We start from the raw sequence: 22,139 nt of genomic DNA on the forward strand, positions 1-22,139 counted from the left end.
GCTTGGGATTTAATGTGATAAAATAAGATTTTCTGATGGGGCTTAGTTGATTCAGTATCTGATTCTTGGTCTCAGCTCAGATCATGATTTCAGGGTCATGAGATCCACCCTCAGCACGGAGTCTGCTTAGGACTCTTCCTCCCTCTCCCTCGGCTCTCTTTCTCTCTCTCTCTCTCTCTCTTCAATCAATCAATCAATCAATCAATCAATCAATCAATCTTTTAAAAAAAAAGACAGATTCTCTGTAACTCCACAAATAGTATACTGGCAAAAGCCTGGTAGACAGGGAAGACAAACAGATATACCAAAATAAGTGTTTATCCTATTTGGGACAAATGGATGAGTCCAAGGTAACATAGTTGCTAATGGGTAATTGACTGGTCTTCTTAGGAAATAGTACCCAGCCTTGGTTTCTGCTGTTAGGTGGTCCAATCTAGACTCATAATTGCATTTGGTTGATGTGGCCCCCTTAGTATTAAGGGCTTTCTCTGTAATAGTTGCCCTTGAGTGAGCATTAACTTGAGGCACTTTCAGCCTATTTCAGATGTTCCTCCTCATACCTCTTACCCAGACTTTCTTGTCACCAATCTTACAATCTTCTTCTTTCCAAGTCTCTAACCAGGTGTTAGCCACCGCCCAAATCTGTTTCTCAGGTCATTCTTCTTCCATGTATAGTAGGCAACCATACGAATTGTTCCAAACTCTGTCTACTGGTTGGAATTTCCTTCACCATTGTCCATCAGGGCCATGCCTGATTGGGGCTGTACTACAGCAGCATCCACTTCTGGCTAAGCCATCTATAAACCATGCACAAATTCTTTCTTTATCTGTCAACTCAGCAACGAGAGGTCCTCATATGGGCACAGGTGTGAGTTGCAGGAGGACCAGCATTGAAGAAGAAGGTGATAGGTGTAACTTCCTTGTGCCTTCCAGATCTCCTTGAATCTGATCTCATGGATACTGCTTCCATTGGATAAGAGATTATCTCTGCATACACCAACCCTTGTGGTTTAGTGGATCAGAAAGTGCTCAATTCATGATGGGGAGCTCAAGCCACATAGTCACTCATAGCCCATGGGATAGTGAATACGGTGGCCCCCTCCCTATATCTGCCAATCCAGGACTGAGACACTCATTACCCTAGTTACCAGGGGCATGATCACAGTTAAGCCCCCTCTGGAAATTTCCCAAGCCCATAGAAGCAGCATTGCTCAAAGTTATGCCTCTTCCCTGGGGGAAGCCTGCATCTAATACCTGGTTGATGTGGCAATACTTGGCTCCCTTTCCTCTTCAAGGCAACACAACTCTATAGGGATATCCCAACCCCAGAGTTCCCTGTACAATCAGCTGAGGCTGTTGCAACTGGATCACAGTTCAACGTCTCTTTCTGCCCAATTCTGACTCTCTCACAGTGCTTGCTTCCAGGTTCAGTCCCTAGTATGTTCACTGTGTACCAATCTCCATCTCAGAGTTGGCCCCCTGGGGAACCAGACATACAGTCAAGTGTCCAGACTCTATGAAGTCCTCAAGGCATGCCAGAGCCTTCTTCTCAAAGGGAGAATAGTATTCACTCAGGAAGGCACAGCTTTGCTTCAAAACTCTGTGGGACTCTGCTGTGATTCTCTTGTTGGGACTTTCTTGTTCCACAAAACTTTGAGTACCATTGGTTCTATTAGGTCACAGGCCAGAGCCACAGCCCAGACTCAGAGCCACAGCCCAGACTCACTATATAATCTGCTCTTATTCAGAGCCTCACTTAAAACTCAGTCTTATAGATTACTTGGTGGATGGGTGGAAGCATCACACCCAAATATGGAATATATAGCCTCTGAAATCTAAAGAACTTCAGGAATGATACACATAGTTCAGTAAAATATATTAATTTTATAGATACTTAGTAATGTCCATTATGTCAGTCACTCCGAGAGATGCAGGGGAAAAAATGAAAATGGATTCACCCTTTGAGGAATTTCATGCAGTCAATTGCATATCAATATGAGCCATGACTATGGCTTCTGGTGGACAGTGCCATACTGCATTTATGTATGAAGTGCTATGAGCATGCAAGGAAGGAGTCATCATTCCTACCTTGGCGGGCTGAATAGGAGGAGCAGGCAATATCTGGTCATATTAAACTGAGCTGATCAGCTCCATGAACAACAAAATATTTTATTCAGGCCAAATATGAAAGTTGTTAAGATATTTCACGACTCTGAGATTTAAGCTGTTCCTAAATATATAATTTATCTACCAGATAAATTTGTTTTCTGGTTTTAGATCCTAAAAATAGCAATAGACTGTATTTCTATTTTTCCTTTATAAAAGGAGACATTAAAAGTAATTCAGGGATGCCTGGGTGGCTCAGCGGTTGAGTGCCTGCCTTTGGCCCAGGGTGTGATCCTAGAGTCCTGGGATCGAGTCCCACGTCAGGCTCCCTGCATGGAGCCTGCTTCTCCCCCTGCCTGTGTCTTTGCCTCTCTCTCTCTCTGTGTCTCTCATGAATAAATAAATGAAATCTTTAAAAAAAAAAAAAAGTAATTCAGATAATTTCTGACTACTCTTCAAAACAACAACCATATAATCTTTACCATTACCACTTTCTGTTCATGGCCTGGCGTTGAACAGTAATAAACAACTATACACTTATTATAAATCAGGTGCTAAATGGGTGTTCTAAGTATATGATTGGACATAATAATATTGGCACCACATTTTGAGAGTTGAATGCAGCCTTTCTTTTGTCTCTTAATGATAAAGCAGATGCAAGATACTCAGAACACCCTAGTATTAATTCTCGTTCACTATTTCTACCGTGTGTGTGTGCGCATGCATGGTTTTTTGTTTTGTTTTGTTGACTAAATTTTCTTGGAAACATTCAGTAACTTGGATCAACAATCTGTATATGACATCTTGTATATACTTAAGTCAAATGTGATCAATTTTGAATGGGGGTGCCTGCCTGGCTCAGGTGGTTAACGCTGGACTCTTGATCTCAGCTAAGATCTTGATCTCAGGGTTGTGAGTTCAAGCCCTGCATTGGGTTCCACATTGCATATGGAGCCTACTTAAAAAATAATTGAATAATTTCTATTTTCTTTTGATAGCAAAGATATTTTGAACTTTCTTTACAAAATAAAATTCTCTTTGATGCTTTTTTCTTTTTAAAAGATTTTATGTATTTCTTCATGAGAGACACATACAGAGAGACAGAGACACAGGCAGAGGGAGAAGCAGGCTCCCTGCAGGGAGCCTGATGCGGAACTCGATCCCAGGACCCCAGGATCACGCCCTGGGCCAAAGGCAGATGCTCAACCCCTGAGCCACCCAGGTGCCCTGATGCTTCTTTCCTAAACTAAGACACATAGAGTCATTTAAATGTCTTGTTTTATACTGTTATACCTAATATCTTAAGGCTTAGTGTATATCTGAATGGTGTTGGTAGTTCATAATAGTGTGTGTGTAAATAATATATCTCTAATAGTCTCCTTGATAAATTCAAGCCCTTTTGGTTAACTTTGTCAGACATGATCATTTAATGGCTGCTATTTTTCAACACTGTAAATTGGCAGGAGATATATCAGGTTTACCCCTTTTTAGTTGTTCGATTGTGCTGGCTTTATTAGTGTTATCTTTGATCCAAGATCCCTTTGAAGGCCCAATTTTTCCAACGTTTTGGGAGGGTTAGTTAAGTTAAAAGAGATAATATAGTCTGTAAATCCATGTCACCTCGTGCCCATAAACTTTCAGTGCATTGCTGTGAGCTAGAACAGAGGAGTCTCTCAAGGGCACCATTGTCAGCTGATCCGGGTCATGGAGCCACCTCTCATCACGCAACTCCCTGGGCTTCCCCTGGATAATGTGCCTGTCCTACGTTGAGGTGAGGGCCCTAGTGACAGTCTGATTACAAGCACTTCATTTTATTGTGTTTTGCTTTACTGTGCTTTGCAGCTATTGTGCTTTTTTACAAATTGAAGGTTTGTGGCCGCCTTGCGTGGAGCAAGTCTATGGGTGCCATTTCTCCAACAGCATTTGCTCACTTCATGGCTCTATCACATTTTGGTAATTCTCGCAATATTTCAAACTTTTGCTTTATCATACCTGTTATGGTGATCGGTGATCACTGATTATGACTCACTGAAAGCTCAGATGATGGTTAGCATTTTTTAGCAATGAAGTATTTTTAAATTAAGGCATGTGCATTGTATGTTTTGACGTAATGCTATTGCACATGTAGTAAGCTATAGTACAGCTTAAGTGTAACCTTTATACTCACTGGTAAACCAAAATATTCACTTGATTCATTTTATTGTGATATTAGCTAAAGCTAATAAATTGTAGTGATCTGGAACTGAACCCAGAATGTCTCTGAGGTAAGCCTGTATTACAGAATCATGCATGGGTAAAAATCCATTCAAATTGCAAGGTGGACCAATGGATTTTAATATAACAGCATACTAAAGGTTTATTGCTATGGTTTCAAATCCTGCATTGCAATTAACCTAAAAAAAATCACAATGATTTGAAAAGGCTATTGAAATATTTCTCTTTTTTCCAATTACAAATCTATATGAAATCAGACTATCTTCAAATATTTCTACCAACTAACATATCACAACAAATTAAATGCCAAAGCAGAAATGAGATCTTGAGAAAATAAGAAATGAGAAATAAGATCTTCTATTAGGCCGGATCTTGAGATTTGTAAAAATTAAGTAAGGGCTTAGTTTTCTCACTAATTCTTTTTTGTGTTTTTGAAAATACAGTTATTTTTCATAAAATACATAGTTTGTAGTAATATGCAATAGGTTATTATTGTTATTGTAAAATCAATTAATATTTTTAAATTCACAAACTTTATTTCTTTTTTTTTTTAAAGATTTTTATTTATTTATTCATTCGAGACACAGAGAGGGAGAGAGAGAGGCAGAGACACAGGCAGAGGGAGAAGCAGGCTCCATGCAGGAGCCCGATGTGGGACTCGATCCTGGGTCTCCAGGATCAGGCCCTGGGCTGAAGGGGGAGCTAAACCGCTGAGCCACTTGGGCTGCCCACAAACTGTATTTCTAATATGGTATCAATACATATAACTTTCATAAAGAAAAACTCTTGGAATCTTCAATAATTTTTAAAACACCAAAAAATGAAGAAAATGAAGGTATCATGGTAACATTAACCATATGGATAAATTTTATTAACATAATAAGGAGTAAAAATACGTTTTGCAACAGTAGTATAATGTCTGTTTAAAAGATTCAAGGCGTGGGGCACCTGGGTGGCTCAGTGGTTGAGTGTCTGCCTTTGGCTCAGTTCGTGATCCCAGGGTCCTGGGATCGAGTTCTGCATCAGCCTCTCTGCAGAGAGCCTGCTTCTCCCTCTGTCTCTGCCTCTCTGTGTCTCTCATGATTAAATAAATAAAATCTTAAAAAAAAAGATTAGAGATTATGACATCAGCATCATGACTGAATAAGACGTCCCTCATCTGGGTCCCCTCCCCCAACAACAATTTGGCACCCATCCACGGACAAAAGTGCCTTTGTGGAGTCTATGGGATCCAGCACCATCCACCAAGGGACCTGGGAGGAGTCTCATTGCGTAATTGACATACAGATCTCAGTCCCAGTTTAGACCCTAGAAGTGGCTGTGAACTGGCTCCAGCTCCCCCTGGCCACGATATGGAAGCCTCTTAGACAATCCCCCACAGATGGAAGTCCAGGTTTCCAGTGGATAATTTCTAGTACACTGCTAGAGAAAAAAAAAAAAGTTTTGGATGCATTGGAGACGCAAGAGGAAACAGTTTGACTTTACCTGAATCATCCCTGCCTCAAGGTGACAACCTAGGGCCAGGAGAGATCTTCTTGGCCTGTGATTTCTCTCATGGGAAAAGAAAGAGCATGTGAATGAGCACCTGGCTTCCTCAGCTGTGTAGGATGCTCCCAAAGAAGCTCATTTCTCTCTCACCACATCCAGCATATTGAATCATGAGTTGCATGACTGGGGGTGTGTGGGGGGTGGGCAGGAAGAGGCTGGGAGAATGGAAGATATGACTCCTCAAGGTCATTCGAGGATGTGGATCTTACCAACTGTGTTGTAGACTCTGTCATGAAACCTGCATACAAGCCACTGGGGGACACCTTGCTCGAAAATCTCCCAACTAACCCATGGGCACCCACAGCACTCTGTATGTCGCAGACACAGACACAGTCACACACACACACCCCACACACACACCCCATGGCCAGCTCCTGGGCGCTCCTGATGGTGGCAGTGAGAGCAAGGTTTGTCAGACAGCTTAGCAACCACGTACCAAAAGCCTTCCCCGATCTACAGGCCAAGGAGAGACTACAAACTTGAGCTTTAGCACCACCTCTGGGAAAACCAAAAAGAGGCTGTCAGAGCTCAGCCTGGAGCATTTCAGAATAGAGAGAGGTCATACAAGCTTTAAAATTCTCCCACAAGAGGGAGCAAGAAACATGGAGCAAATGTATCCACAGAAGTTCTGAGAAAGCCTCAAAATCCCCAGCAGGGTTGATGGAAGGTATTTCTGTCCCAAAGGCAGTTAATAAGATTGGAGGAGGTGGCTCCTCTTTCAAAGGTGAAGACAGCAATGCAAAGCTTCGAGGAACATGAAAAATTAGGGAAACATGACACCCCCAGAGGGTCACAATAATCTTCCATAAGCAATCCCAAAGACATAGAGATGGGTGATCTAACCAATAAAGAATTTAAAATAAATAAAATAAAATAAAAAAGAATTTAAAATAACCGTTTTTAAGGAAACTCAATCAGTTATAAGAAAGCACAGAAAGCAATTAAATGAAACCAAGAAAACAATATATGAGCAAAATAGGAAATTTAAGAGAGATAAAAATCATAACAAAGAACCAAATAGAAATTTTGGAGCTGAAAATTACAATGAGTGAAACGGGGGGAAAAAAGCAATAGACAGCATCGCCAACAGAAAGGATTAATCAGAAAAAACATCTGTGAGTTGGAAGATGAGAAGTTTGAGGTTATTCAATCACAGGAAAACAAAGAAAAAAGAAAGAAAAAGAATGAAGCAAGCCTATCTAACCTGTGGATTCCATCAAAAGAAGCAATTTGCAAATTATTGAAGTTCCAGAAGGAAAAGAAAAAGAGAGAAGAGGTCAGAAAACTTATTTAAAGAAATGGTGGCTGAGAACTCCCAAATCTGGGGAGAGATTTGGATATCCAGGTTCATGAAGCTCATAGGCCACCAAACTAACTCAGCCTAAAGAGATCCTCTTCAAGACACATCATAACAAAACAAAAATCAAAGGCAGATAGACGATCTTAAAAGAAGCAAGAGAAGAGAATCTTGTAACTTACAAGGGAACTTCCATAAGGCTGTCAGTGGATTTATTTTTTATTTTATTATTTTTTTAAAGATTTATTCATTTATTTATTTATTATTTATTTATTTATTTATTATTTTTTTTTTATTCATGAGAGACACACAGAGAGAGAGAGAGAGAGAAGCAGAGACATAGGCAGAGGGAGAAGCAGGCTCCCTGTGGGGAGCCTGGTGTGGGACTCGATCCCAGGACCCCGGGATCACCTCCTGAGCCAAAGGCAGACGCTCATTCACTGAGCCACCCAGGCATCCCTATTCTTCCCTTTTTCTGTTGAATTTCAGATGTACAGAATTTGTTTAGCGATAACGCTTAGTTAATATGGCACCAATACCATCAGTCCCCTCATGGCCATTTTTTCGTATTTATTCATGCCTTCGCGTAGCAACTAGAATTTCACCAGTAACTTTTCATTACCTATAAGCTCCTCTCCTTCCTCCCCATCAGGTAACCATTATTCTCAACTGTACATTTATCATCCTTTTGCATTTTTAATAGACTATCACATAAATATGTATGCTTATTCAATATACATATAGTTTTAGGAAGTAAATTAATGTTTATTTAGTTGTTAACCACAGTGAAAATTAAACAGGTGGGATTCTCTCTATGGTGTACCTTGAACTCAGGAGAACTAAACTGTCATAAATGCAATGTGAACGCTTTCTTGTTTCAACCCCAAAGTAAAATTTGTTATGAGCATGAATTTTAATCAAAATAATGAGGGATCCGGGATCCCTGGGTGGCGCAGCGGTTTAGCGCCTGCCTTTGGCCCAGGGCGCGATCCTGGAGACCCGGGATCGAGTCCCACGTTGGGCTCCCAGTGCATGGAGCCTGCTTCTCCCTCTGCCTGTGTCTCTGCCTCTCTCTCTCTCTCTGTGTGACTATCATAAATAAATAAAAATTTAAAAAAAAATAATGAGGGATCCAATCTGTCTTTGGTACTTAAATGCACCTGCCTGGGCTCCTTTTTCTCCATCCCCTCGGTTCCCACACCAGATCAAGAAACTTAAAATCCTGCTCCTTTAGCCTCCTGCTCAACACATATGTAACAAGGAAATCCTATATCAATCATTTACTCCTTGTTACAAATTTAGTTTGTGGGCTATCTCAAGGTTATTTGCATTTTAAATATCTCCATTTGAGAAATGAAAGAGATTTGTGTTCTGTTAAAACACATTCCAACAAGGAAATACAAGGGATATTTTAAGAGAATCAAAATTTCCTTTCCATAGGAACATGACTCTTATTTATTTATTTATTTTAGGAACATGACTCTTATTAAAAAAAAAATACAATGTGGGGAAACTAGTAGAACCTTATAGACTAGGAATTTTACCTCGATACGATCTCTTAGGCCTACTTGGGCCATATTATACTATATTATATTTAAAACCTTTTTTTTTAACCTCAACTACACAAAATCCCGATAATTCCTCTTCTCAGTTCATGACTCTTCACATTGTTCTTTTTTTTTTTTTAAGATTTTATTTATTTATTCATGAGTGACACAGAGAGAGAGAGAGGGAGAGACAAAGGCAGAGGGAGAAGCAGGCTCCATGCAGGAAGCCCTATGTGGGACTCGATCCCAGGACTCCAGGATCATGCCCTGGGCCAAAGGCAGATGCTCAACCGCTGAGCCACCCAGGCGTCCCTTCACATTGTTCTTGAAAAGATCCTCGTCTGTTCCATTTTTTCACCTCTCCCTTCAGCTCCTCTTCAATTCCCTTTCCCCCCCTTAGGCAACTACATTTTTATTTATTTATTTATTTATTTATTTATTTATTTATTTATTTATTTATTACTTTATTTATTTATTTTAGAGAGTAAGGGGAGGGACTGAAGGAGAGGGAGAAAAAGAATCCTCCAGCAGACTCCCCCTCTAAGCGCAGAGCCCCACACCGGGCCGGATCTCCTGTGCCTGAGATCACTACCTGAGCAGAAACCAGGAGCCTGTTGCTGAACCCCCTGCACCACCCAGGCACCCCCTTATATATGACCACTTTTAATAAATCTTTCCAGTCAATGTTTTCCTTGGCTTTATTGAGATATAATTGACATATAATATGATGTAAGTTTAAGGTGTACAGTGTGTTCGTTTGATGCGCTTCTGTATGATGAAGTGTTTACGACTGTAGCATTACTTATCTCCATCACCTCATGTAATGACCATTGCTTTTTGGGGGTGAGAACATGTAAGAGCTACTCTCTCGGTATCCCTCAAGTCTATAACACACCATTGTTAATTAGAATCACCATGCTGTGCATTTGACCCCCAGTTTGGATTTTTAGATTCCACATATAAGTGATACCAGTATATCAGATATTAGATAACAATCTTTGTCTTTTTCTGTCTGATTTTTTGCACCATTTGGTCATGGTGTATGATCCTTTTAATGTGCTATTCAAGGTGGTTTGCTAGTATTTTTTTTTTTTTGAGAGTTTTTGCTTCTATACTCATCACTTCTATATTCATCATTCAGTTATCAGCCTGTATAGTTTTCTTTACTCCTGGTGTCTTTATCTGGCTTTGGTATCAGGGTGATGCTGCCCTGGTAAAATGAGTTTGGCAGTGCTCTTCTATTGTTTGGACGAGTTTGAGAAGGTTTGGTGTTAATTCTTCTTTAAATGTTTGGCATAATTCACCAGGGAGACCATCTGGTCCTGGGCTTTTCTTATTGGGAAATTTTTGATTACTGATTCAGTCTCCTAATTCGCTACTGGTCTGTTCAGATTTTGTGTCTTCATGATTCAGTCTTGGAAGTTGTCTGCCTCCTGGAATTTATCATTTCTTTTTGATTGTCCAATATGTTGGTGTCTTGGTTCATACTATTCTCTTACGATCCTTTATATTTCGAGGTATCAATTGTACTTCTCCTGTCATTTCTGATTTTATTCAAGTCTTCTCTCTTTTTTCAGTCTCGCAAAAGTTTTCAGTCTTGCTTCTGTGTTTAAAAAATCAACTCTGAGGGATCCCTGGGTGGCTCAGCGGTTTGGCGCCTGCCTTTGGCCCAGGGCGTGATTCTGGAGACCTGGGATCAAGTCCCACGTCGGGCTCCCTGCATGGAGCCTGCTTCTCCCTCTGCCTGTGTCTCTGCTTCTCTCTCTCATGAATGAATAAATAAAATCTTAAAAAAAAAATCAACTCTGAGTTTTTTTTATCTGCCCTCCTGTTTTTTCAGCATCTCCTTCATTGATTTCTGCTCTAATCTTTGTTATTTCCTTCCTTCTGCTATCTTTGGGCTCTGTTCATTCTTCTCTTCCTAGTTCCTTGAAGTATAAATTAGGTTATCTATTTAAGCACTTTCTTTGTTCTTGATGATGTGGGCATTTATTGCAATAAATTTCCCTCTTAGAATTGTTTTTGCTGTATGTCACAGGTCTTGATATGTTGTTTCCGTTTTCACTGCTTTCGAGGTATTTTTTTATTTCCCTTTTTATTTCTTCTTTTATTCGTTGGTTTCTCGGGTTGTGTTTAATTTCTACATGTTTATGGAGTTTCCAGCTTCCCTCCTCTTACTGATTTCTAGTTTTGTACAATTGTGGGAAGAAGAGATACTTGGTATGATTTCAGTCTTATATGTGCTCAGGTGGTTTTGTGAACTATCCTATGATCTATCCTAGAGAATGCTCAATGGGCGCTGGAGAATGTGTTCTGCTGCTGTTGGATGGCATATTCTGTGTGTGTCTGTTAGGTTCCTTCTCTTTATCTTTTGTTAATCTACTGTAAGTTTTTGCTTTGTGGGTAAAACATCTTATATAACAGTCTATTTTATGCTAATAATTTAATTTCAGTCGCATATGAAAATTCTATCCTTTTACAATCCCCCCCCCATTTTTTTTTAAGATTTTACTTATTCATGAGAGACACAGAGAGAGGCAGAGACATTGGTAGAGGGAGAAGAAGGCTCCCTGCGGGGAGCTCAGTGTGCGACCCAATCCCAGGATCCTGGGATCACAACCCGAGCTGAAGGCAGATGCTTAACCACTGAGCCACCCAGGTGCCACACTTTTTTAGTTTTCGTTTTTAGTTTTTGATGTCACAATTTACTTCCTTTATGTTGTGCGTTCTTTAACAAATTATTACCACTATAGTTTTTGTCACTGTAGTTATTTTTAAGTCTTGTCCACTAAGCTCTATACTAGAGTTAAGTGGCTAACATACCACTATATTACTGTAATAGAGAATTCTGAAATTGTCATTTACTTCCCTTTAAAAGTGTGTTTTCATGTTTCTATGTTGCTATTTGGAATCCTTTTGTTTCAGCTGAAAGAACTCTTGCAGCATTTCTTATGGCAGGTCTAATGGTGATCATCTCCCTCAGCTTCTGTCTGGGAAAGTATTTCTCCTCCAGTTTTGAAGGATAACTTTGCTGGATAGAGTATTCTTGACTAGCTTTTTCTTTTCAGCACTTTGAATGTATCACCCCACCCTCTCCTGGCCAGCAAGTTTTCTGCTAAGAAATGCACTGATAGGGGCGCCTAGATAGCTCGGTTGGTTGAGTGTCTGGCTTTTGATTTCACCTCATGATCTTGGAGTCATGGGATTGAGCCTCATGTTGGGCTCCATGCTGAGCATGGAGCCTGCTTGGGTTTCTCCCACCCTCTCCCTCTTTCCCCCCATCCCCACTCACGTGCACACACACTCTCTCTCTAAAATAAATAAATAAATAAATAAATAAATAAATAAATAAATAAATAAAAATAAATAAAAATTCTTAAATAAAAAATAGGGGTATTGAATGGCCCAGTGGTTGAGTATCTGCCTTTGATTCAGGGTGTGATCCCAGGGTCGTGGGATCAAGTCCCACATCAGGCTCCCTGGGGGTAGCCTGCTTCTTCTCCCTCTGCCTGTGTCTCTGCCTCTTTCTGTAGGTCTCTCATGAATAAATAAATAAAATCATTAAAAAAAGAAAAGAAAAAGGGAAAAAATAAATTTAGGGCCTGGTGACATAGATGAAATCTGAGGACCAAATCTGTTAATAGCATCTACAGATGGACGCCATTGTTTCTAGTAGAGGGGGCAGCATTTTTGATGTTGGAGAACCTGTTCTTCAGCATCTCTCCTGGACTCGTGAGTCAGGCCAGGGCTATCCTGAGAGGTGATCTGATTTTGCTTTATCTCCTGAAGGAAGTAAACTGAGGCAGTTCTGCATCTATCCTGAACGAGACAGCCCTTGAGACTGAGTCATCTCTCATCTGCTCGATGATTGGGTACGCTGGAGCCCCACCAAGTGTCAGCTCCTTGGAGACCATTGCAGAAGTGCAGCTGGGAGGAGGCTAAGATTAGATCTTAAATGTTCTCACCATGAAAAAGAAATAGGCCTCCCTTATGGGTGGCCTTAGCAGGGAAGGAGGTAGTGACAGAAGCTATAATGATAGAGGCTGGTCCAGAAGGGCAGTCCTCCCATGCAGAACCTTCCTGGAGGCATTTGTTGTACAGGAGAAGCCCAGAGAGCTGGTGGGAAGGGGCCCACCTGCATGTCAGGGGCCTTCTCTGGGAGCCCGCCACTCCTAAATGTGGCAGGTGCTGTGGAGGGAGGAATGGTCGGACCCACAGCTTCCTGTATTGTGGGTGGCAGAGGCAGTGAGTTGTGGCTTCTCCGCTGAGGGGTCTGGTGGCAGAGCAGGGACATTGAACCACTTACCAGGAGAGCCCCCTCCCACCCGAGCCTGGCACAGGACCCTCTGTGGTCTGCCACCAAGCCTCAGTCTAGTGTGGGGGCTCCTGGTCGGGCCTTTGCTAATTCAGTTCTGCCCACTGACCTCCTGTGTTCTCTTTTATTTATTTTTATGTATTTAAATGTTTATAAACAGGAACACCTGGGTGGCTCAGCGGTTGAGCATCAGCCTTAGGCTCAAGTCATGATCCCGGAGTCCTGGGATCAAGTCTCGCATTGGGCTCCCTGCGGGGAGCCTGCTCCTCCCTCTGCCTGTGTCTCTACCTCTCTCTGTGTCTCTCATGAATAAATAAAATCTTTTTAAAAAATTAAAAAGGAATGTTTATAAACAGGTAATACAATGACATATTCCAGAATTCAAAAGCAAGCAAAGGAAAAAAAAAAAAAAAAAAAGCAAGCAAAGGTTATGTACAGTGAAAACTCCCTCCCTTCCACCCTTCATTCAGTCCTTCATTCCAGAAGCAACTATTACTGTCAGAGCCTTGTACTGTCTCTATTATATACATACGTGTGTCACTCTGCAAGCATGTATTCCTTTTTCTACCTGTCACACACTAATAAAAAATACCATATACATAGTCTTGTACTTTTTTCCCCTAATTGGTCTTGAAGATGTCTTCATTAGGAGCTTTGTTCTTATTTTTAACAACTGCCTGATTTCTCACTGGATGCATGTATCATAACTTGTTTAGCCAGCCACCTGTTGATGGATATTTAGATGTTTTCCCAACTTCTGATAACACAATGTCGCACAGAATGACCTGGTACAATGTAATTGTCATATATGAGAATATCTGTAGGATTAATTCTGAGAAGAAAATCGTAGGTCAAAGGTATATTCATGGCTTTGATAGATAATTGCCCACTGCAAATATACCAATTTTCAGTTCCACAAGGACGGGGTGAGAGGTCTTATTTTCTTGAATCTTTGCCATCCTTGTGTATTATTAATTTTCTTGAGTTCTGCTAGCCTTCTAGGTTAAAAATGATATTTTGATGGGCTTTCCATTTGTTTTTCCTTAATAAGAATGAAGCTGAACACATTGTCATATGTCCCAGATGCATTTTTCTCTCTTTTTGGTAAACCTTTCATTCAAATGCTTTACCCATTTTTCTATTGAGTTATCTGTCTTCTTTGGGATTTGTATGTCCCCTAGGATGCACTTTGAATATTTCTGGCATTTGTCTTCTGGTTTTTCTCATAGTATTGTGTGTGTGTGTGTGTGTACAGTTTTTCTCCTTTTTGCATTGCTACTGGATTTTCGTCATGGAAAAGGATTCTTAATATTGAGATTTTTTTGTCACCCTTATTTATTCTAGTACTTCTATGGCCTCTGCACTTTTTACACATAAATTTTAATCACTTGCCATTTGTCTTTATCCAAATTGTGAGACATGGGTGGTAACTTTATTTTTCCCAGATGGTTACCCAGATGTTGCAAGGCCATTTGTTAACTCACACATCTTTCCCCCACTGATTATCTTTATCAGAATTCTTCTGACTATTATTGCTTCTTTGTTGTCTCTCTGTTAAAAAATTAGAGGGGTACCTGACTGGCTTAATTGGTAGATCATTGACTCAGGATGTTTAGGTCCCAGGTTGGGCTTGGAGCCTACTTAAAATAAAAATTAAAAAAAAATTAGAACCAGTCTCTCCAGATACACATACACAGAAGATTAAAAAAAAAATGTTAACCTAAGGAAAATTCACATCTTTGACATATTGCTTGATCCTTCTCATGCATGTGGCAAATTTCCATTTGGTCAAGTATTTCTTGTGTCCTACAGGGGTATTATAAAGTTCCCATTTCCTGGCTTTTGCCCTGGAGCTCAAGTCTGCCATCGTGTGGCCACTGCTGAGCCAATGTGAGGGCCCCAGACTGTATGAGCCACCCAAGGGGCCACCAGTAGTATCCACCATTTTTTAAAAAAATCAACTTTATTGAGGTATAATGTATACATAATAAACTGTATCTAATTAATACATTTTCACTCAAAAAATAAAATGTCAAAAAATTTGTTCAGAAAAATACATTGACACTAAAAGGAAGACTGCAGGAGGTTTTCCCCAGACCATGAGTGCAATTTAGTCAAGGGCTGCTATATACCATTCCTGCCTCATTTGCCTTCCTCTGGTCCCAAATAGGCCCTCTTACACTCCTTTGTGGAGTCTGTGACTCCAAAGCATCCTGGGATGTTGAAGCTAGAAGAAGCCCCCTGCAGCCCAGTTGACCAGTTCAGTGTCATGTAGGAGACAGAGTGCTGCATTAAAAAGCAAGGACACCTGTGCATCCTCGTCTCAACCCACCCAGTATCCAGGTGCCTGGCCAAGACATTTAGCTTTTTTTTTTTTTTTTAAGATTTTTAATTTATTTATTCATGAGAAGCAGAGAGAGAGAGAGAAAGAGAGAGAGAGGCCAGGGCCCAGACAGAGGGAGAAGTAGGCTCCATGCAGAGTCCAATATGGGACTTGATCCTGGGTCTCCAGGACCATGCCCTGGGCTGAAGGCGGCGCTAAACTGCTGAGCCACCTGGGCTGCCCAACTTTTAGCTTTTTTGAGACTCAATTTCCACAGGTATGACCGAGAGGTACATAATACATGCTTGATCTACCTCTAGGATTGTTATGGGGATGAAATGAGACAGGGGATGTGGAACATATTAGTACAGTCAAAAGATGATGAAAATATAAGGGATTATTATTAAACAGATAAGAGAAATAAAATGCAGCCATAGTAAAGTCCCCGCTACCCAATGTCATCTTCTTTTTGATTTAATGACACCAGTTCAAAGAGTTCTGTATCTCTCACCAAACCCTATAGAGCTTACCTCCTGGCCAAGCGTTGTGTTCGGACACAAGCAGTAGAAGACATAGTTATCTCTGCTCTGGAGAAACTCGTCATCTAATGGAGTAATAGATTTCCTTTTCAAAAATAAAATAGACTCTTGGATACGGTACAATGAAAGTTTGTGTCCTTCTCTAGTATGTTAGCTTCTACACAGAGTCTACAGAAAAATAATTTGATTCATTTTAACTTTCTGTTTGTAAGATGCATTTACAGATTTGAATGTAGCACAGCATTTTATCATTTGTCGCACTACATTTTTTTCTTTTACCTCTTGTACTAGTGATAGACGTTTAGTTGTTTCTTGTATGTAGTGATTGTGAACAATGCTGCTGGGAAGGTCCTTATATGTGTCTCCAGGGGCATGTGTACATGAGTTGCTCTCTGGGGCTGAAAGAGTCAAATCATTGGTTATAGGTAACTTCAAGTTTACCAGAAAGCATTAAGGAGGGTTTTGAAGTGGTCATTCCAATTTCTCCAATTAATGTTGACGGACATTAAAATTTTTGCCACTCTGACTAGGGTTTGTAGTATCTTAGGTTTTACTTTGCATTTTCTTGATATAGAACCTTTTTATATGTCTATTGGCCTTTTGGATTTCTTCTTTTAAGAAATGCTTCCTCAAGACTTTCCCATTTTTCTATTGACTTTTCTTTTTCTTACTGATTTGGATTGAGGATTACTTAAGAATTCTGGAATTCTAAGTGGACAGATACCCTGGAATCCTAGTATAATCCAATGGGATCCAATATGACCCAATGGGAAGAAGTTATAGCTTTGACATCTCTGAAGTTGTCAGCTATGCTTCTTCTCTCAATATGTCACTGAGAAAAATGGATTTTCTATTGTTTTTATTATTGATTTTTATCTTAATTGCCTTATGGCCAATCCTCTGAAATTGTTGAGATTTGATTTTTTTGAACTAGTGTACAATCAGTTTTTGTAAATATTCCAAGGGTGATGTGAAGAATGTACATTTTGCAGAGTTGTTGCAGGCCTATGTGTGTGCATTATGTCAAATGTTTTATTCATGCTGTTCAAATCTGTATGCCTTATTGATTTTTTGTTTGCTTGTCCTATTCATTACTGAGATGAGTGTATTAAAATATTTCATTGTAATTACAGATTTGTCCAGTTATCCTTAAAATTCTGTCCACTTGTGCTTTATATACTACAAGACCATTTCTGTCCACGTTTGCTATACTTATTACAAGTCCACATTACCAACCCAGCTTCCAATCACAGGTTATAGGGAGCCCCTAATGCTGCCTGGTGATGGGCCTAAAGCCCAGGCATCATGAAGTGTTTCCTTTCACCCCCCCTTTATAATTCTGCTTCTCTTCCTTTACAAAAGGAGAGCATCTCATCCATTTCACTTCCTACAGTGCTTCTTTGCCTCTGGAGCACCAAAAGGTATTCCAAAATGCTAATCATTAATATTAATCAAGACACCATCAATAGAAGGCAAGGCTTTTTGTTTATCATTAGTTAGACATCATTTGAACAATAAGTAGTATTTATCATAGATATATGAACTAACTGAAAAACAAAAGCCCCAGCCATTTCATTAAGAAATACATCCACAATTTAATTTAAATATATTTAATATAATCCAAAATTTTATGTTTAAGAAATATAAAAAATTAAGGTTCCCTCAGTGGCTCAGTCAGTTAAGTGTCGCTTTCAGTTCAGAACATGATCTCAGGGTCCTAGGATCAAACCCCGGTCAGGCTATCTGCTCAGCGGGGAGTCAGCTTCTCCCTCTTGCTCTGTACTTTCTCTAGCTCTTGCTCTCTCTCAAGTAAATAAATAAAATCTTAAATTAAAAAAAGAAAAATTAATAATTATGATTTAGTTAATTTTATACCAATAATAATTGCAATGATAACAACTAGAATGTTTTTAACATTTAGACCTTCATGGTCACATGAAATTAAAAAATGAAAATCAATTTTCCTATATTTTAGTTACAGATAAGGATGATAGGGTAATCAATAAAGAAACCTTGAAATATAAAGATATACATTTATGTAAAGATATATTTTTATATAAAATTCAAGGAGAAAAAAGAATAATGTAAAATGGCTATTAAATGAGTTAGTTCATGTACTTTATCTTTTTTTTTCTTAGAGTAAGCAAGAGTGAGCAGAGGTAGGGAGGGGCAGAGGGAGAGAGAGAGAGAGAGAGACTTAAATAGACGCAGTGCCCAGAGGAAAGCCCAACATCTGGCTTGATCTCACAACCCTGAGGTCATGACCTGAGATAGACCAAGAGTTTGACCCTTAACCTACTGAGCCACCCAGGCACCTCGTTCATATCCATTTTAAAGGACTGCAGTGGGAATCAAATTGCGTACTATTTATTTTCCATGGTGTAGGTTTAAAAGAATGATGTGAACCTTTTTTAAAAGGTGTAAATTCCTGTGATGTGCAATAAATAACACGATAAAACATTGTGAGATCAACTTTTAAAAAGTGTAAAATTCTTTTAGGGTGTACATGAGCAGAACACTGGTGAAGACCCATCACCTCCTGCTGTCCTAATCTATCTCCTGCCTGTGGGCATTCCAGCCCTGCCAGACACTTGAGAAACTGCGGATTTCCTGGGAAAACATTCCTCCTTTGGTAAAAGGTTTCATTATCTCTGTGCATTTACCACCTGGAAATTCTCCTAATACTCACCTTTATACTTAATCTAGGTAAAGGTATGCTTAAGGCCTTGATTATCTCCCCAGGAACAGAGTAGTGGCACCCAGCAGTGAATGCCCAGAGCTCGAAGTATTCTAAAAGGAAATGAAATTGTGGGCAGTGCTCCCATTTAGAGCTAATATCTGGTTACCCACCTTACTCCTGCTGGAAAGAATAAGAAAGGAGAGAAAAAGAAACAGACAAATTTATGAAGGGCCTACTGTATTCAGATACATTACTGGCTGCTTTCCTGCACATTGTTTGATTTCTAGAACAATCCATCCTACAGATAAGGAAATGGAACCTCAGGAAGATGACTTGCTGAGGTTTGTACAGCCTATCAGTCGTGTGGTTGGGATTTGATCCCAGGTCTGTCTGACTTGGCTACATGCATGGCCTCAGAATTAGAAGATACATATGCCCCCTTGGGGAAATTACTTAACTTTTCTGAGCTCAATATTCCTCATTGGTAAAACAGGATGGTGATAACTATTTTGCAGGATGGTATTTACAGTCTTGGGAGTTAGTATGCGAACAGACTCAAATCCTTAGCAGGGGGCCTGGCCCACAAAAGGCCCTGAAGCTATGAGGGTTGACTATTCAGGCACAAAGTTGGGTATTTGGGCACAATACTTCTGCCAGCAAAGCAATGGCTAATGTTTGGGACACAAACTTTTGTGAGTAGAGCTGTCACTTGTAGGTGACAAATTGAGTGACTTGCCTTAAACTTTGAGACCAAGCTGTTAAGACTGAACACTGGAATTTGACGTGGGGGTAGTCAAAGAAAAGATGGCTTCTGCCTCTTAGGCCTGTCCTAAGAGATCTGAGGCCAGTGTTTGTCCACTGTAACGCCTACCCACCCCAACAACAAGTCGTTCCCACCATCCACATCTTCAAACAATGCAGCCCACAAACCACATTCAATATTCCATAATAGAGGATTAAAACCTCAATGTTGCCTCACCCAGGAGGGGCAGCAGCCACCAGGGACAGCTGCGTCCACTGTTTGCATCCAATTTTTTATATTACAAAGTAGTTTCAGCTCAAGGCCCATCTTCAGCCTCACTGCAGGTGATGAGCTTGAACAGAAAATGGCAAACAGAAAAGGTCTGTTTAGATACTCTGGACTGAAGCAAATCTCACTTGGAGAGAGGACTATTCTCTATTATTTTTTTATTTTTGCATCACTATTCACATAGCCAACATGAACTTTGATGCATTTGTTATTCAAAGTACTAGTGTGTGTGTGCAAAACAAAACGTGAAAAACAGGCCCCTGTCTCTAAATTTTTCAAGCAAGAGATGAATTTACCAAGTGCCAAGTAGGTAGCTATTATGTTCCTGGATCCATTGGTGTTGTTTGGGTGCCGCCTGGTGGCCTCTTAGAGAGGTTATTGGCACTGGCCATCAGTTTCTTGTCCCTGGCTACGTGTTAAGAATCACCCTGAGATTCTGATTTAAAAGGTCTATGGGACTTGCAGTTTCCTGTTCTTCATGTAAGAAGCTTAGAAGCTTCTGATACTGATCTAACAACCAGGAAAAAGCTGAGTAGACTGAAAAATCCAACACCTTTCTAGAATCCCTAAGAGAGGTGAGGACAGGGCAAATTGCCACCTCAGACCCCTAGGTCAGAGACTGACAGGTGATTACATAGAATAACAACTTCATGGAGCAGAGCCTCATGAGCAGAAAGCACTGTGGGAACCAGTCCCAGGTGGGAAAACCTGAGCTGTGTAATGGATGAATTGCTGGAAGCTCAATGTAGACAACTCAGAATTTAAAACTCCAAGAGGATCCAGTCATAGGGGTACCCCTACAATATTGTGAGATTTACCTTCATGAGCTTGACCAGATTTCCATAGTAAACATCAGAGAGAAATCCTTTTGTGCTTCTGGCAGGGGTAGAGAGAAAAGGAGTCATTCTGAAATATGCCAGAGCACTTGTTCTTCTTAACACCAGCCCTCAAGAGAAATTAGTTAAGCAGAACCTAACCTGTCGGGATAGTATCAGAGCCTAACTGACCTAGGAGAAGGGAGATACCTAACTCCAGAACAGAAACATCCAACTCCAAACCATTCCAGCCATTTTTTCTTACCTAACGTGAAGGGAGGGAATTAAAACTCTTGTGAAGTTCGTAGCTCAGAGGCATGGGCTCACTAAAAGATTGAGACCTAATTGCAGGACTATAGATCACTTTCCCTGCCTCACACCTCACCACAGTATTACTAAAGGCTCATTTATAGCAGTTCCTTTTATCTGGTACTTTATGTCTGACTACCAAGAAAAAATTACGAAGTATACCAGAATGCAAAAATTTAAGGAAACAGAGCAAGCATCCAGATATATATATATATATATATATATGAAGAACCAGACATAACAAGAATGTTGGAATCATTGGACTGTGAATTCAAAACAACTATGATAAATTGCTAAGGGATCTAATGGATAAAGTAGACAGCATGCAAGAAAATACGGACAATGTAAGCAGAGAAATAAAAAACCTAATAAAGAATCAAAAAGAAATGCCAGAGGTTAAAAAAAAAAAAACACTACATAGAAATGAAGAATGCCTTTGATATGCTTAACAGAATGGACATATCTGAGGGAAGGATCTCTGAACTTGAGAATATCTCAGTAGAAACCTCCCAACTGAAGAGCAAAGAGAATAAAGACCAGAAAAATTGAGCAGAATAGCCAAGGATGTGGGGTAACTAAAAAAGAGTAACATACGTGTAAGGGGAACACCAGAGGAGATGAAGGAGAGAAAGAAACAGAAGAAATATTTGAAACAACAATGACTGAGGATTTCCCCCAAATTAATGTCAGACACCAAACCACAGATCCAAGGAAGCTCAGAGAACAACGAAACAGAAAAAATTCAGAAGGAGGAGGAGGAGGAGTAAAACCCTACACCTAGCCACATCATTTTCAAATTATAGAAAATCAAAGATAAAGAAAAAGTCCTGAGAGAAACCAGGGGATAAAAGATAAAAATCACATCCAACTTCTCTTCAGAAAGCTTACAAGCAACAAGAGAAACATTTAAAGTGTTGAGAGAAGAAAACCACCAACCTAGAATCCTATTCCCTGTGAAATCATGCTTCAGAAGAGAAGGAGAAATAAAGGCTTTCTCAGATAAACAAAAATTGAGGGAAACTGTTGCCAGTAGACTTACCTGGCAAGAAATGTTTATTTTTTAAATTTTTAAAATAAATTTTTAAAATATTTATTTATTTATTTATTTATTTATTTGAGAGAGAGAGAGAGTTGGGGGAGAGGCAGCAGATGAAAAGCCGACTCCCCACTGAGCATGGAGCTCCATGCCCGCTCTATCTCACAACCCTGAGGTCATTATCTGAGGCAAAATCAAGAGTCAGACGCTTAACTGACTGAGCCACCCAGGGGCCCCTAAGAAATGTTTAAAAAGTTATTTGGAGAGAATGAAAATAATATATGTCAGAAAGTTGGATCGACATTAAGAAAACAAGTGCATCAAAGTATTATGTAAAGACAAAACACCTTGGTTCTTATTCTTAATTGATCTAACAGATA

The sequence above is a fragment of the Canis aureus genome, chromosome 32 (assembly GCF_053574225.1).
Source record: "Canis aureus isolate CA01 chromosome 32, VMU_Caureus_v.1.0, whole genome shotgun sequence".
NCBI lineage: Eukaryota > Metazoa > Chordata > Mammalia > Carnivora > Canidae > Canis > Canis aureus.